This window comes from Macaca mulatta, chromosome 20 (genome assembly GCF_049350105.2).
Source record: "Macaca mulatta isolate MMU2019108-1 chromosome 20, T2T-MMU8v2.0, whole genome shotgun sequence".
In the NCBI taxonomy this organism is placed as follows: Eukaryota; Metazoa; Chordata; class Mammalia; order Primates; family Cercopithecidae; genus Macaca; species Macaca mulatta.
Window position 1 is genome coordinate 81,335,161 of NC_133425.1, and position 16,375 is coordinate 81,351,535.

A 16,375-nucleotide genomic window follows, 5' to 3' on the forward strand; every position below is an offset into this window, starting at 1 on the left:
GAGTCTGTGTGAGTCCCACAACTGCAATGATAAGTATTTGGGGCTGTGTTTCCTCTCACACTGGTTGTTAGCTGTCAAGTGATATGTTTTTTAGAAACACAGTTCACTCATTATTCACTCACTCACTCACTCACTTATATTCATTCATCCACCCACACATTCATCATCCATGCATCCACCTACTCAACCATCCATCCACTCATCTACCCATTCATCAGCTCCCCACTTCCCCATGCATCCTCCATCCATGTATGGAGCCAAGCACCTACAGGCTCAGGGCACAGGGTCAAAGGAGCCCACTGTCTTGGTGACCCCTCACGATTCTTGCCCATCTCCCATTTGGAGCCTCTGGTCTTTAGGAATTGGCTGTCCCTCTCCTGATCTCTCTGTGGCTGCCCTGTGCTGGGGGCAGATGATGGCTCAAGGTTGGATCCTCACATTTGCATTTTCTACCCTTTTGGTCTCAGTGTTGCAGTGGAAACTTTTCTGGAAGTCTTAAAAAAACTGAAGAAAAAAAACCATACAGGAAATTGTGTCTTGTGTTCTTTGTAGCGAATCTTGTGCTAATTTTGAACCCAGCTTTATTTTTCTTTATTTTTTAACACCAAATCTTGAGTGTGAAGATAGAAGCTTCCTCCAGTGAAGCAGCAGCCCCAGCGCTGGGCCTGCAGTGGAGACCGGGGATGAGAGAAGCCCCTAGAGTGGGCTGGCGAGGATACAGTGCATGGAGAGCACCTGGGGCAGGGCCGGCGCCAACAGCATAACACATGCTGCTGCTCCTCTCCCGCAGGGCCCCACGGATATGGCTGGAAGCAGCCCAATGTCAGGGCAGGTGAATGGCATGAGCACGCATGCTGGGCATAGCCGGGTACAACTACGAGGAGGCATGACCAGCTATAAGTGCCACTTGGTGACAGGTGGCCTGGCTGGAATCCTGGCTCTGCCACCCACAAGCTGTGGGACTGTGGGCCAGTGGCCCCATCTCTCTGTGCCCCACCTTATTCATCTGTACAGCAGGATGATACTGACAGTACCTGCTTCTCAGGGCTGTTATGAAGGTGAAAGGGACACATCCAAGGGCTGTTGCCAGAGGCTGTGAATTCTTTGCTACTTTGGGCTGCTGCCCAGGCAGCAAAGGAGATGCAGGTAGCCAGAGAAGGCTGCCAGGTGAGAACAGGCAGGGTATCCAGCTGGCACTGGGTGGGGGGTTAAAGATGGGGAGGATGGGTGGCCAGCAGTAACTGAGATAGCGCCCCCAAGTCCAAGAGTGCCCGTGTGTGCTCAGATGTGTTGGTGGCATCGCCAGGAGGGAATTTCAGGTCACTTTCTGTCATCTCCTTGGGCTGTTCAGGTCCATCCTGGGTCTTCTCATGGGACCACATCTACTCCCACGATGTAGCTGCCACCCTTGGCTGACAACTTCCAAGTCCATGTCTTTAGCACCACTACAATGAATTCTAGAACCATCTAAGGAATACCCTCTGAACTGCTCTGCCCAGACAGCCTGCAGGCACCTCACACTCAAAACGTCTTAACCCAAATTCATCCTTGCAACCCTCTCCCCTCACCCCAAAGCTCCTCCTCCTCCTTCTGGCTCCTAGTTCTCCAGTGAGGACAGCTATGAAGTTAGGAACCCACATGCTGCCTAGCTGCCTTGCTCCCTCCAGGCCACCACCATCTCTCCCCTGGGTTATTCCCATAGTGGGGTAACTGGTTTCCCTGCAAACATTTGGCCACCCTTCTTGGCTGCTTCCTACACCTCCGACAGAGCTATCTTCAGCCATGTGGGGAGATCACATCAGAGCCCCCAACTTAATGTTCTCTTATCCCCAATATTGTGGCCACGAGCCCCATGTGGCTATTTAAGTTTAAATTAATTAAAATGAAATCATGACAGCTTCCCAGCTGGCCTCCAGGTCTTCAGGCTGGCTGCCGTGCTCCATTATCCACCTGAGAGCCACAGGGAACATCCCAGAACCTGGCTCTTGTGGGGCCAGTACCCACCTCTCACCCTCAGTGGCCTCAGCACGCCACGGTTCGTAGGGGCACTCACCTACCAGGGCAGCCTCCTCCTGCCTCCCTTCTGCATGCCTCCCTCTCAGCCCTGCTCCTGCCCCCTCCCTTCCCTTGCACTGCCTGCCTCCATGCTGGCCTCCTCCCTCCTCCCCGTGCTGGTCCACACCTGCTCCCCTCCAAGGCCCCAGGGTGACATATTGCTGACTGCTTTAGGAAAACAGCTTCCTCCTCTGCACGCATCAGGTCTTTGCCCTTTGTGTTGAGGTCATGGTGCTGGGCTCACCCAGGCTTGGGGAACCTGGCAGGACTGCAGATGGATCACCAGGCTAATGAAGCTGGAACTCCAGGTCTCCCTTCTTGCCTGCTCCCTTACAGGGCACGTGTGGCACATTTTGTACTTTTATCCTGAAGAGGGACCCTATTTAGGTTGTTTAAGCAGCAAGCTCACAAACTTACACCCACTCTGGGCTGGACTTGGCCCTGATGATGCCAGTCTTCTCATCTGTGAAATAGGAGTAAGAAGACAGCCTTGCAGGATGGCTCTGACTAGCAAAGAAGGACACAGCCAGCCCGTTCTCAGCGAAACGCCCAGCCCGTGGTGGGGAAACACCTCAATGTTGCATAATATTGTTTGATTGACAGAGAAAACAGGTGTTCAGTAAATCTTAGTTATTATGACTAATGTCCTAATACCCATTGATGGGCATGCTGACTTCACCCTCTCCAACCTGGCAAGGTGGGCATTAATGCCCCATTTTACAGACGAAACTGAGGCTGACAGAGGAGAAATGATTTTGCGTGTCAGGTAGCTGCTGCCCACGGGTGGAGCCAGGTCCGGGTGGCTCACGAAACTGCGTCCCTTTCTGGGATGGTGCTGTCCCCCTAGTGAGACCATCCAGAGTGCACTCTGCATGTAGAACATTCCCGTCTTGCACGGAGACGCGGCGCCTGTGGCCTGCTCTGGCTCCTGTCCCTGGCTCTTCTCGTTTCTATTTCAGCTCTTTTCATTCCTACTTTCGTTTCATCTCAGATCCCTACCTTGACACTCACTTAAGAGAAGAGTGAAGTTTCGGGGACTCCGCACCTCAAGGTAGTTCCACCGCGCGAGGTGCTGCATTCGCAGTATTACTCATGCACCTTTCTGATAAGAAAAGTGAAAACGCGAAGTTGAAAACTGAAGACGCCCAGCAACTTCCTGAATCCAGCTCTCCACGTCCTGCCCTATGGGACAGACAACTCCCAAAGAGGAATCGTTGGTGGAAGTCCCATGTTTCGTTGGCGTTGGAAGGGGGAACTGGTCAAGGCAGGTTCGGTTTCAGGATCTCACCTCACCTAGGAGCGGGGAGGTGACGGTCCCCCAGCAGGGCAGTCACGCCGCTGGGCCTGGAGGCCGGAATCCACGCTGCGCTTGGCCAGGGTGGTCCATCCCTGTCCCCGCCACCTGTGTCGGGCAGCCTGACGCCGTGTCTTCCTGAGCAGCTGTCGGTGTTGCCGTGTGGTAGCCAAGCTGTTGCAACAGGCGCCGCTGAGGTTTCTGAGGCCCCTCCGGCCAGAAACTGGCCCAGGTGCTGTGGGCAAGACATGTGCGAGCGACTGAATTACACTCCTTGGGAAAAAAAAAAACAAAACAAAACACCACGCACACAAACACCATCCTGCCTTTTTTTTTTTTTCAGGGCTCATCTCTGGACCCACACCCCATAACCAACATGGAAGCCGGGATTTGGCCCTGGGTCAGGCTGGCTCCACAGGGAAGGGTCCAGTCTCTCCGGGGAGATATCCCGACTTCGGGTCCTGCTTTCTTTACTATAAATGGAGGCCAGCCATGCCCCTCGGTGGGCCTCAGTTTCCTCACCTGTACAGTGGGGAAATCCATAGGACCTACGTCCCGGGAGGGCACTGAGGACCGAGGGAATGAATGCCTGTCCAGTGCTCACGATCGTGACAAGCACAGCGTGGAATAAATCCGGAATAAATGCTTACTGGGTGAGGGAGGACAGGGAAGATTTCTAAAATCCCCCTGACTTAAGATCTGATTCACCCATTTAAAAAACCGTACTGGTAAATAATTTGAAATGTAGAAGAAAGTTATAAGGAATCGCACAAAGAATACTCCCAAACGTTTTGCCCAGATTCACCTGTTTTCTGTGACAACTTTGAGATAGAATTCACACACCATACAATTGACCCATCACAAGTATACAATTCAATGGCCTTTCATAGAGTTGTGCAACTGTCACCAGAGTCAATTTTAGAACGTTTTCATCACTCTCCTCCCACAAAAAAACCCTCACATCCCTTGGCTGTCACTCTGCACCTATTAATATTTTTTTAAGTGTTGAGACTTTTTTTTTTTTTTTTTGAGATGGAGTCTCACTCTGTTGCCCAGGCTGGAGTGCAGTGGCATAATCTCGGCTCACAGCAACCTCCACCTCCTGGGTTCAAGCGATTCTCCTGACTCAGCCTCCCGAGTAGCTGGGATTATAGGTGCCTGCCATCATGCCCAGCTAATTTTTGTATTTTTAGTAGAGACAGGGTGTCACCATGTTGGTCAGGCTGGTCTCGAACTCCTGACCTCGTGATCTACCCGCCTTGGCCTCCCAAAGTGGTGGGATTACAGGCATGAGCCACCACACCCAGCAAATGTGAAGACTTGTATGCATCTTCTTGACCTGTGGTCTTCGGCATTTGAGTCTTAGGGGCCCTTTAAAATATTGAGATAGGCCAGGCACAGCGGCTCATGCCTGAAATCGCACAACTTTAGGAGGCTGAGGTGAAAGGATTGCTTGAGGCCAGGAGTTTGGGACCAGCCTGGGCAACATAGTGAGACCTCCATCTCAGCAAAAAAGTAAAAATAAAAAATATTAGCCAGGCATAGAGGTGAGCATTTGTAGTTCTAGCTACCTGGGAGGCTGAGGCAGGAGGATCCCTTGAGCCCAAGAGTTCAAGGATCTAGTGAGCTATGATTGTGCCACTGCACTCCAGCCTGAGCGATAGAGTGAGACCCTGTTTCTAAAAAATAAAATCCATATTAACATACTGTGCAAAGACCTCATATTCATTTATTCATTCAACAAATGTTTGTTGAGCACCTGTTTTATGCCAAGTCCAATACTAGGAGCTGTGGTTGCAACAGAGCGCAAAACAGACCTGGCCCCGTCAGTCACCCGGGGCAGGGAATCCCCCCACCCCACTCCCTGCAATAATCAAGTGTAGAGAAGAATTAGCAAATCACAGCTGGGAAGGGGCTGCTGGAAAACGCAGCAGAGGCCTTGACCTTGCCTGGTGAGTGCAGGCAGGCTTCCTGGCAGAGGGGCGTCTGTGGCTGAGGGAGCAGGTAGGACCGGCTGGTCAGAGACGACGGCACACGGGGAGCTGCTGAGCAGGCAGGAGCGTGCTCCATGGGGGAGCTAGGAGGAGGCCAGTTCTTAACTGGAGGGTGGAGAAGGAGGGCCAACGACGAGCACGGAGAGGCCGAGGGGTGTGCAGTGTCAGTCAGCACACATGGGGCTTTTCTTCCCTCTCTATGGACCAGGAACCTCCTTAGTTATCACACGCCGTGCTGAATTCTCTAACACGCTTTGGCCAACAATGTGTCCCTAATCACAGCAGCTTCTCATTTAGAATGTGTTCTCGTTTAGGATGTGTTCCGACCACATCTGGGTATATGTGTTCGAGCCTCTGTGATGTGAACTCCACGTGAGGACTCCCCGGGTGCCTCAGGAACCCATGTCCTACCAGTTAGATGCCCTTGTTTTAGACCCCTTATGACAGCATTTTATAAACTCTGTTCCGAAGGATACTGACCCATTTGCAACTCAGCCAAAAAAATGAAAGTTATGTAACCAAACAAGCTTAGAAAATACCCCATTTCTTTCTGGATGTTTCACAATGCACAGGAGCATATTAAAGGCTCTGATAAGTCCTGCAGCAAAGAACCCAGTGCTTCCCAAATGCGGTAGTTCAGGGAACCTTTTTGTTCCATTACTCCCATGAAGTTTACAGAACTAGTGCTATGTGGAAAATGCTTTGAAAAACATGGATAATTCCACAGGTGATCTGCCTGAGTGTGGAATGCAGATATCCAGCCAGAGTCTGTAACTTCAGACATGGTGTGGAAGGCCAATGTGAAAAGGAGGAATGGTAGAATGGCTTTAAAAGGGTTCCCTCTAATTACTCTTGGGGAGGAAAGTAGGAGCCACTGACACCTGGGAACTGTCCTGGAGCTCCTGGCCGGGCTGAATCATTCTCCTGTTTGATATAAACCATCTCCCCGAACACCAGCTGCACAGAAGGTCACTCTGGGATCACAGTAGTGAGACGAAGACAGGCCACGGTGTCACCCACAAACACCAATTATTCCCCTTTCCCCACTCAAATGAAGAATGGCTGTTTCTTGACCAATCTCAGCTTTATGCTGGTGCAGGTCTCCCCTGTCTTAAAGGTGACAGTGATTGAAGCACCCACCCGGAGAATCGCTCCCTTTCTTTCGCCTCCTGCTCTACTGAGCCCCACTTCCCTAGACCCTCCCCTTCCCACCATCCATCCAAACCCCAAGCCCTGCAGGGGCTCTTCCCAACACCCTCTCACCAAAAAGTTCCTATGGGGAGTGTCCACCCTCATTGCAGGGAGGAATAAACCTGGCCCTTCAACCAAAGGCCTCCAGGGCAGCTTGGCTGGAGGGCACGACACTCTCAAAAATATATAATTCTCTGAACAAAACATACTTCTGTTTCTTTACGAATGAAGCATCTTTTTCAAAGTGTGTGGCACTTATTTTGCAAAGATATTCATTATGATAAGGCTTGATTCCAGGTAACTCTTTTCAAAGTGAGTCGCAGACCAGGAAGTCCTATGTAATGAGTGATGGGAAGATGTATTTTACACCTTGCCCCTCAAGTCCAAACTTGAACGCAGGTCTCTCTGAACCAGAGTGGAGCTTCCTTCCATTATAGCCCCATATCTGCTGTGAGGGAGCTAGGGGACCTGGGAGAGTGGCCACCCTGCACACCGTGTGTTACTGGGTGAGGATTCACACATTTGTGGCTGAGGGGAAGACGTTCACGTTGGATGGTTGTAATTTCCAATCCAGGCCCCACCCCTCTATCACTGAGTGACTGTGAGTGAGTTTCTCTGCATTCCTGAACCTCAATTTTCTCATCTATGAAGTGGGGGTGCCAATAGTACCTACAAATCGGGTTTAAGGATTTGAGTAGATAACATATGTAAAGTGTTTAGCCAGTACTCTGTCAGCAAATGGTGGCCGCCACTGTCACTGTTGTCACTGGTATTGTAGTGGTCAAGGTCAGCGCATCAACCTTTGGTCAGTGTTCTTTCTAGGTTAGAGGACTTTTGACCCCGGGTGTCCATTAGGATCACCTGGGGGACTCAAAAACAATGGACTCCTGGACTGGCCCCAAGATTAGGGAACAACTGGTCCTGGCTGGCAGGGCTGAGAGCTGCTGCTCCAGACCTGGTGCTGGGGAAAAGGAGGCGACTTCCCCACTGCGTGAATCTACACCTCTGCCCAGTGAGCAAGGGAGAAATGGCTCTGATGACTGCCTGCTGACCCAGGCCCAGTCTTACTGACCAGGGCCATCGTGAGAGGTGCGCCAGGCCGGCTGCTGCCATAGCTGCTCGAAGCCTGGGGACTGGACATCAGGGAAGCGGTGGGTCGGCACCAACCCCCACATCACTCTCTCAGAGATAAAAGTAGCTGCCATCTGCAGGGTGCTTCCAACGTGCCAGACACTGCTGAGCACTGTGTATGCATGCGTTCATTTCACACCCACAACCCTGGCAGGCGCACGAGCCAGCTTCCAACTGCTGCAGCAACAAATTGCTGAAACTCGGTGTCTTTGTGATATTTATTTATTTATTTATTTAGAGACAGAGTCTCTGTTGGTCAGGCTGGAGTGCAGTGGTGCAGTCTCAGCTCACTGCAACCTCCACCTCCTGGATTCAAGTGATTCTCCTGTGTCAGCCGTCTGAGTAGCTGGGATTACAGGCGTGTGCCACTGCGCCCAGCTAAATTTTGTATTTTTTCGTAAAGACAGGGTTTCACCGTGTTGCCCAGGCTGGTCTCGAATCCTGACCTCAAGTGATCCACCCGCCTTGACCTCCCAAAGTGCTGGGATTACAGGCCACAGCAAGCGAGCCACCGTGCCTGGCCAAAACTTGGTGTCTTAGAATAACACAAAGGCATCTTAGAGTGCTGGAGGTCATGTCTAACGTGGGTCTCACTGGGCTAAAATCCAAGCGTGGGCAGTGCTGGTTCCTTCTGGAGGCTCCAGAGGAGAACTCATTTTCTTGCCTTTTCCAGCTTCCAGAGGCCACCTGCACTCCTTGGCCCCTGTCCTCTTCTTCCATCTGTCAGCTGGTTGAGTCCTGACATGGCCCTCCAGCCCTCTCCTGTCTTACTTTCAAGGGGCTTTGTGATTTCATTGGGTCCACTTGAAAAGTCCAGGATAATTTATTTTAAAATCTGCTGATGAGCCACCTTCATTCCACCCTCAACTGTCGTTCCCCACTGCCAGGTCACCCGACATAGTTACAGGCTCTGGGGGTTGGGCTGTGGACATTTGGGGGACTAATGCCTCCACATCTGTTCTCATTGTTTCCACTTCCACAGAGGAAGACACCGAGGCTCAGAGTGATTAAATGGTGGCTTGACTAAGACCCCACAGTGAGCGAGGGCTCCAATGAGATCCAGGGTCCCCTTGAGTGCAGGTCTGAGGACCACCCTCCCCTTCCTCTGCTCATTCTCTGCAGCCCTCCTTTGGACTCTCCACTTCCACATTCTCATTCTCCATGACACCAGAGCTCATCCTATTCCTGTAGCCTGAGCAGATGCAGAAACCACACCCGAAGCTGAGGTGGGGGCCCGCCTGCTCCTCACCGGGTTCCCAGGCCCTCGCCTGGCAGATGGGCTTCGGCCCCACCCCTCACCGCACCCTTTCCCAGCCAGTTTCTGTTCATTTAATGGGGCCTGTTGTGCATTGAGCTGAGCCCAGCTGGGAATACAGTGAGAGATAAATATCAGAAACTGGAAACTGTAAGACTCCGGAACCCAACTGGAATGGTTCTTGATGTCTTTCATTTTTAACAGAAGAGATTACCTAATGAGATGCCCTCACACTCTTGATGGCTGGTTTTCTGCCTGTAGTGCCATGTAGGGTGGGTTTGTTTTGGGTGAGTTGTAAGATACAGAAGGAGCAAGCTATTTTATTATAGAATAAAATCTTTAGGCCAGGCATGGTGGCTCATGCCAGTAATCCCAGCACTTTGGGAGGTCAAGGCAGGAGGATCACTTGAGGCCAGGAGTTTTGAGACCAGCCTGGGCAACATAGTGAGACCCTGTCCCTACAAAAAATTTAAAAATTAGTCGGGTGAGGTGACGCAAGCCCGTAGTCCTAGCCACTCAGGAGGCTGAGGCAGGAGGATCGCTTGAGCCCAGGAGTTTGAGTGCAGGGAGCTGTGCTTGCCCCACTGCACTATAGCCTGGGTGACAGAGTGAGACCTTATCTAAAAAAAAAAAAAGTAAAACCTTTAATGAGGTGTTGTTTTCATTGAAGGTGACATGTCTTTGTACGAGCCTGTCTTAGAATCAGGAAAATAATAACTAGAATAGAATCTACAGTGCCTGCCTGCCTCTGTAGTAAGGACACACAGGGCTGAAGGGATGAGGCATTTTTCAGGTGTCCTGCAAGAATGTCTCCCCCGCCACCATCCCTGCCTCCACTGCCTGCTCTAGATGTCCAGTGAGGCTTTGGGCAAGAAGGCTGTTTAGGGAGCAGGAGTCTCCCGTTCCCGAGAATCCATGTGGCCCATCTGGGACTGGACAAGAGGAGTGGGACCCGGGCATAGTACTTGCCCGGGCATAGTACTCCCTGGGCTGGCTGGGTTCCAGCAAACAGTGGTGAGAAAACCCGAAACCCTGGTGGGGTGTATCAGGAGGAAGGGAAACTGATCTTTTTCGTTGCCTCCCCTCACTCAGCCATTGGTTTGGTTTGAACACATTTTCTCCCTTCATTTTTTTTAAATCATAAAAATAATACAGCAACCGCATTATATAAAATTTGAAAAGGGGAAAAAAGAACTGCTCCCCACATTCCTCCCACACTAACCCAACAGCTCTCGGTCTTCATTCAGGTGCCAGACATATTTTGAACTTATTATATCATGCCCGTTTTCCTCATTGCTACAAAATCTGGTAACTGTCATTCAGCGGGCTTGGGGAGCAGAGCGCCATTGCCCACGAAACAGCCCCGTGTGGATGGCCACTCAGGCCGCTTGTAAATGTCTGGTTTTCAGGACCAACGCTGCCAGTGCCTGAGTGTGGATTTCTGCTTCTGTTTAATCCCTCTGTTAGGATAATGCCCAGGAGTGGCGTTATGGAGTGGCCAATACGATTTGGCCCCTGATCACCTCTCCAGCGCCTCCCCCCATCCCTTGCACCCCCCACTCCACTACAACCATAGGGCTCCTTGTTGTCCACAAACATGTTAAGTGTGGTCCTACCTCAGGCCTTTGTACTGCGCCCCCTTCCTCCCAGAACACTTCCATTTATTCACACCACTTTCCCTTTGCTTTGTCCAGGGATCTGCTCAAACATCACCTCCTCAGAGAGGGCTCCCCTCTCTTTCTCTGGCGTGTCTGACTTTATTTTTCTTGAGAGTACTTGTCATGGCTTGACACTGATATAGCTCGTGGCCCCTTGCAGGTGGTGAGCGCCATGCGGGCAGGGTCTATGCACACTGGTGCATCTCCAGCTCCCACGAGTGCCTGGCACAGAGGGCATGCTCAGTAAACACCTGCACGTGCCCAGCACACAGAACGTGCTCAGTAAGTACCTGCATGTGTCCAGCACACAGAACGTGCTCAGTAAGTACTTGCTGAGTGACTATTTAAATGCATAGGGTGTTATGGCCATTTCAGGTCTCTGCATATGGATCACTAACTTGGTGATGGGAGCTGTGGCCACATCCCAACGTTTGTCAGTGCCTAGCTCCTACAAGGGTACCAGGGATGCAGGGGTGATTTCAGTTGGGGATTTCCCCCGGAGTGTCGTTTTGATGCATTCATGCCTCCCAAATCACCCCCATAAGCACCTCTGCATGTCTAGGGTGATGTGGATGACCAGGCGAAGGAAATTTGACTTTATCCCTGCTGGCAATTGGCACAGTCTCTTAGAGACTGTGGGTGTTTCCACCTCTGCTGACCAGGGGTACAAGTGCCGGTCCTGACTGGTGTCTCGGTTGGGCATGAGACTCTGATGAAGACTCGTGTGTGAAAGGCACGAGGGCAGCACAAGTGCAAGGTGGGGCAGGGGCTACTCATGGTGGAGCCAACGCTTTCTAACCAGGGGTGTCTGATTTAATTCATGCACCATTCCCATGGAGTTGGTGAACATCATCATCCCCATCTTATAGCTGGGGAAACTGAGGCTCAAAGGGGCGGAGGGCCTTGCACAGTCAGGCCATGGTGAGTGGTGGAGCGGATGGCAGGGAACTCCCCTGCATTCTCCTGATGCTCCTGGAACAGCCCACCTGCCACTGCTTGGCTGGGGCTGTGGGATGGTCACCCAAGCAGAGATTGTATTCCCGAACTTAAAATAATACCCAAGCCTTGTCCCCAGGGCTTCCAACTCTGTAGGTCTCAGCCAGGTCCTGAAGTCTGTAGCTTCATAAACTCAACAGGTGATCCTGACGCACGTGGCCAGAAGAGTCTTGGAGAAACCACCGTGCTAGAAGAATCAAACCTCCCCTTGGCCTCATCTTCCCCAAATTCTAACCACATGGTGAAGACATCTGACGGTGAATGTACCGGCACCTGTGTAAGCTGCAGTTCCTTCCCTACACGAGTAGGAACCGGTACCAGGAAATCCTACTTTCGCTGGCGCTAATTAAAGAAAGGAGACAAAAGCCCTATGGAATCTTAGATCTGGAAGGACACCTGGAAATCATGCCATGCTCTTTTTTTTTAAAAATAATTTTTAATATAGATGTTATTTTTTCAGGTCAGTTTCAGCTTCACAGCAAGATTGAACAGAAAGCACAGAGGGTTCCCACCCACCCACACATGCAGCCTGCCCACCGCCGCCGCACAGCCTCCCCCACCAACCACGTCCCACACCACAGTGGGACATTGATTACAATGTATGAACTTACATAGACACTTCATTATCACCCAGGGTCCACCGTGGACATTCGGGTTCACTTTTGGTGTTAGACATTCTGTAGGTTTGGATGAGTGTGTAATGGCACTCACCCACCATCGCAGTCTCAGGCAGAAAGAATCGTTCCACTCCTCTACACGCTCTCTGCCCACCTGTTCATCCCTCCCTCCCCAGGGCTCTGTTTTTTAAACTAGGAAACCCAGTTGCAGAAAGATGTAACAAGGCGCAGGATAAACATGGCAGCCTCTCAGAGCATCCATTTTAATAAAAGATTGCCGTCATATAATTGGTCATTAAAATGTTTTTTTACTAAAATCAAAAGTCAAGTTTTTCAAAGTGCAGAATATACGGGAATTTTAGTTTTTTAAACTTTGGCCCCAAAATGTGATTTTATTTGAAATATAGAGGTATAACCATGGCAAAATACATTGTCTTTAAGAATTTTTGGATGAATAATTGGGAACATTTTTAACATTAGTTATTAGAGGATCTTAGGGATTACTGTCATTTTTAAATCTCCTATTTTACGTTCAGGGATTCATGTGCAGGTTGGTTACACAGGCAAACTTGTGTCATGAGGGTTTATTGTACAGATTAAATTGTCACCCAAGTACGAAGCCTAGTACCCACTAGTTCCTTTTCCTGATCCCCCACCCTCAGGCCCCATTGTGTGTTGTTTCCCTCTATGTGTCCATGTGTTCTCATCATTTAGCTCCCACTTATAAGTGAGAACATGTGGTATTTGGTTTTCTGTTCCTACATTAATTTGCTAAGGATGATGGCCTCCAGCTCCATCCATGTTCTTGCAAAGAAATGATCTTGTTCTGTTTATGGCTGCATAGTATTCCATGGTATATGCCGAGATTTTAAACATAAGACCAGAAACTTCAAAGAAATTTGGGCCTTCTAGAGGGGTATGCTGGTAGAAATTTAAGAACTGGCTCTCCAGAAAAAAAAGCACTTGTCAGTTTCCATCTCATAAATATTCCCACAGCGGCTGATTTCAAGCCACTATCGTGATGTCATTGAACGTGGAAGGTGCCCTGGGAAGGTCTGGACACAATCAGCTCTCACAGTTAGCGAAGCTGCCTCTAGCACATCACGGGCCTTGCTGACTTCTGGGGGCAGCGACTTTAGATTTCTCTGTAGAATATAAAAAGCTTGGGTCTGGAGAGTTCTGGCGAGGTGGGAAAATCAGTTATGGGTCTCTCAGGGAATCGTTAATAGGCCAGTATTAGAATCTGGCTCCTTAACTGCAGAGAAGTGAGTTCTTTGTCCACAAGCTGAGTCCTAAATTGTAAATAGTGACTGAAAAACTTACCTGTCCATATAATAATAAGTACAAATTGTTATAAATAAAATGACACCATGGGCTCCACGGCCACACAGATCGTAACAGTAAACAAGCTCTCTCTTCAAGCGATTTGACCTGCTAATGAATTCCCTCATTCATTCACTCATTCAGTTATTTGTGAGCTAATTAAGAAAATGTTTACTGAGCACCAACGTTAGGTCAGGCATTGCTTTAGGCACTGGGGATGAGGAAGCCAGCGAGATGGTTCCCTGAGTGGGGGCCCTACGTGCTCATGGCTTCAAGAGAACATTAAAGGAAGCTGCAATGCAAAACAAGAGCTGAATGCAGCTTTCTGGACATTTCTGCAGGCCTCTCTCAGGCTCTTCTTGGGTTGTATCAGTTGTCTAGTGACCCCGCCCAGGCAGCGAGCGTATCAGGGCAGGGCTGGGCCTTGTTTCCTAACTACACACCCAGAGCAGGAATCTGCACAGAACCGTGCACAGCGGATGCTGGAGTGAAAGAGGCTGCTGCCCCCGCACCAGAGGGGATTCTAATTTGGTTTCTATGCAGTGACAATAGATTTACATGAACACATCTACCCTCGGGTCTGGTTTTCTGTCAACAACATCACACAGTTTTACATTGAATGACCAACGGAAAAGTCCAACGGTAAAGTCTGGTTACTGGCAAAGAAGCTAAGGTGGCCACTGGAAGGTCTGAACCAAAGGCAACATCAGGGTAAAACATGGAGTTTGGAATCTGACCAACGTGGGTTCAAATCCCATCGCTGCCACTCACTCACTGTGTGGCCTGTGGCAATCCCCTCTCTGAGCCTCAGTTTCCCCATCTGTGTAATGGGGATAAAATGGTTTACCTCCCAAGGTTGCTGTGAGGATTGGAAATGAGGTATTTAAGTACCTAGCCTCTGTCTGGCACTGAGAGGCACACAGTAAGTATTAAACAGGTAATTAAGGCTGTAGACATCAAGTCTAGCAGGAAATCTCAGCATGCTGCAGGAAAAGGGACCCTGGAGATGAGGAAACTGGGAATAGAAAGTGGAAGTAACTTGCCAGAGTCACCCAGCATGGGAGCTTCCACACTGAAACCTAGCCTGGGGCAGATGACCATCGGTTTCAAGGAGCTGTGCTGGGGAGGCGTGGAGGGCATTACCTGAACTTCTGCTTCAGGATGGTTTACTCCCCTTCACAAACAGAGCAACGGCCCTGCAGGGTGATGACGTGACAGCCAAGAAAGTGCTTTGCAAAACGTCAAGTGCTGTGCATTCCTATCATGAGTCACGTGCCTATGCCAGGGAGCGAGCTCAGTGCTTTGGGTACACTGTCTCATTTGGTCCTGCCAAAAGTCCTGAGAGGGACCTATTGTTATCATCCCCATTTTGTAGACAGGACCAGAGAGGTGAAGTCATTTGCCAAAGAACACACAGCTGGAAACGGTCAGAGCTGATACCTGAACCTGGATCCAGCCGACCCCAAGTTCTGATCTTTGTTTATCACACTGAGCTGCCTCTTTGGAGTGTCCTGGCTCCGTGAGCTGGGAGGTCAGCAAATGTTTGTGGCTGGATAAGGTGGTTGGTGGGTGTGTTCACCAAGGCTGCTGCTGTTTCTGGTTGCCATGCTGAGTGGTCCAGCCATCTGGGTCTTCTGGAAGTTTCAGCAGGGCTCTCCAGTGTGCTCTGGCCGTGCAAGTCAGCCCAGGTCAGAAAATGAAACTGGCCAGCTTCCCTTTCAAATATGAGACAGAAGTTGAGTGCTGGCCACCTCTTGCAAGGAGCCCCAGGGGTCAAAGGCAAAATACTCTCCTGGCTCTTGAACTCCATCCTGTCCCACATCCCCTGGGCCCCACCAACGCCCCCTTACTTCCCAAGTCATTGAGCTTGAGTGGTCCTGTGGGAGGACAACAGGGCAGAGTTTTGGATCCACTTTGGAAACACCTGGGTCCTGAGGGCATTTCGTGGAAAACTCATATCCACCCACCTCCGGGTCTTCAGCAGAGTTAAGAACAGACAGGGCCTCTCAGAGCCTTAATTTTCCTCCCAGCACCCTTGGGTTGGGGGCCGATGGGCAGAGGAGCAGGTCAGAGGAGTTCACGCTGCAGCCGCATCTTTAGGAATTCCATCAAGGGTTGCTCAGGGATCATTCCGGTGGGAAAAAAAGAGGGTGTGATTTGAAGTTGCATTTAAATCACACTTTGAGTAAAAATCAAGGAAACGTGAACTGTATTTTGTGAAGTACACGGAGGGGGCTGATTGAGGTGGAGGGTGGGGGCTACACCCACCGCTTGGCACCTCCCTGAGCTTCTCAAAGGCCAGAGTCATCCAGAAACGGAGGGACTGAGCTCTCTTTCTCTCTGTAGATGCGCCAGCCTGGCAGGTGCGACCCGGGGGTTTCGCCAGATGCCCTGTGTGACGTGGCCATGTGGGATATTCACCAGAAGGGGTTCCTGGTGTGGGGATCAAGTTGAGCTGGAAGCCAGCTGTGTTGCTCTTCCAGACATGGGTGTCGTCCTGGAGGAAGGGCCCCCCTTCCTAAGTCAGGCATAGGCAACGCGTGGGGTTCAGCTTCTGTCTCCTGTGCCGGAGACAGAAACAGGACCAAACAGACTTCCAGGATGAGGGCGTTTATCATTTCACACAACAGGAAGTTAGGGCAGGCTTCCCGGTTGCCGACTCCACGGCTCAGAGACGTCCTCCAGGACCCAGGTTCTTGCCGTCTCTCTGCTCTGCCATCCTTGACGTTAGCCTTGTCCTTAATCTGGCCACAAAGTGGTGGCAGCAGCTCTAGGGGTTACATTTGGGCAACAGAACCTGGAGGAAGAAGAGAGACCACCCCTCCCGGGCATCCTTCTGGAGGGAAGAGACGTCCCAGAAG

General features: G+C 50.6%; 1 long non-coding RNA gene across 1 annotated transcript; it reads right to left on the reverse strand.

Annotated features, from left to right (window-relative positions):
• Positions 1-567: 567 nt before the first annotated feature.
• On the reverse strand, positions 568-16,358 carry LOC144338310 (uncharacterized). The gene is made up of 2 exons (XR_013412308.1): positions 14,658-16,358; positions 568-3,584 (listed from the first exon to the last, which is right to left on the reverse strand). It is a non-coding gene; the product is annotated as an uncharacterized LOC144338310 (long non-coding RNA).
• Between the last annotated feature and the right edge of the window lie 17 nt (positions 16,359-16,375).